The following is a 1,023-nucleotide window of genomic DNA, read 5'->3' on the forward strand; positions in this document are numbered from 1 at the left end:
AATCCGGCTGGTTTGCCTTCTCTGAAACAATAGCAATTAAAGCAAGCAAATGCATCAGTGCTGCAGTTCATGGCCCTGTCATTTTCTCACTGTCTAGGCAGCAAATAAGGCTCACCAAAGGTCATCCCTCCAGCTCTCTTGCCCACCCCACCTGCTCTTGTGGATCTAGCATAAAAGGCTCCTGCTTAGGATCATGACATTGACAAGGGCACAGAAGACATCGGTGCCAGCAGCAGCAATCTGTGGCACTTCTGGATGGAGTTGAGGAGCCAGGGGAGGGCCTGTGGCTCAATGGCTGAGCATCTGCTTAGCATGCAGAAGGTCCCAGGTTCAATCCCTGGCTTCTCCAGTTAAAAAAAAGGATTGGGTCATAGGTAATAAAAAAGACTGCCACATGAGATTCTGGAAAGCCACAAAACTGGCTTTGATGTGCCAGTGGTCTGATTCAATATACAGCATCTCCATGAATGTTCATGTGCAGCCAAGTGCCTAACCAGATATAACATTCTCCATGTGTACGTTCATTAGCACATGAAAGTGTCATGTGACATGTCCATCTGATTAGACTGTTGAGACTATGGGCAACAGAGAGGGTGAAGCATCGCCTCCATTTCTGTCTTCACTGAGCACAGTTCCCTCCTCCTCTGCAGCTACCACTGTCCTCCCTCTTCCACTCGCCAAACTGTGAAGCAGCTTTAGCTGGGAAATAGTTCCCAGGATGTCTGTCCTCCCCTCCGATCTCATTCCCTCCTCCTCCCCTTCTCCCAAAGCCATTTCTCTCTTTGCTCGGCACAAGAAAGTCCAATACTGAATCTGGGCTCCTGACCCAGGCGGGGGGAGACTGAAGACCATGGCTGACAAAGGCCAAGAAGGTGGCACTTCACCTTCTTGACCATTGATGGTGGAAATACACCATTCAACAGTCTATGTCTAAGTCTCACCAAATAAATAGTTACACTTATTTGTACAGGTATACTTACATGTATAGCTGTGGCACACATGGAAAATGTCACAACTGGTTAG

At 48.0% G+C, this 1,023-nt stretch overlaps 1 non-coding gene across 1 annotated transcript; it reads left to right on the plus strand.

The window, feature by feature from the left end:
* The first annotated feature begins 272 nt into the window (after positions 1-272).
* TRNAA-AGC (transfer RNA alanine (anticodon AGC)) lies at positions 273-349 on the plus strand. The gene has a single exon. It is a non-coding gene; the product is annotated as a tRNA-Ala (tRNA).
* Positions 350-1,023: the final 674 nt, after the last annotated feature.

The sequence above is a fragment of the Heteronotia binoei genome, chromosome 12 (assembly GCF_032191835.1).
Source record: "Heteronotia binoei isolate CCM8104 ecotype False Entrance Well chromosome 12, APGP_CSIRO_Hbin_v1, whole genome shotgun sequence".
Lineage (NCBI taxonomy): Eukaryota > Metazoa > Chordata > Lepidosauria > Squamata > Gekkonidae > Heteronotia > Heteronotia binoei.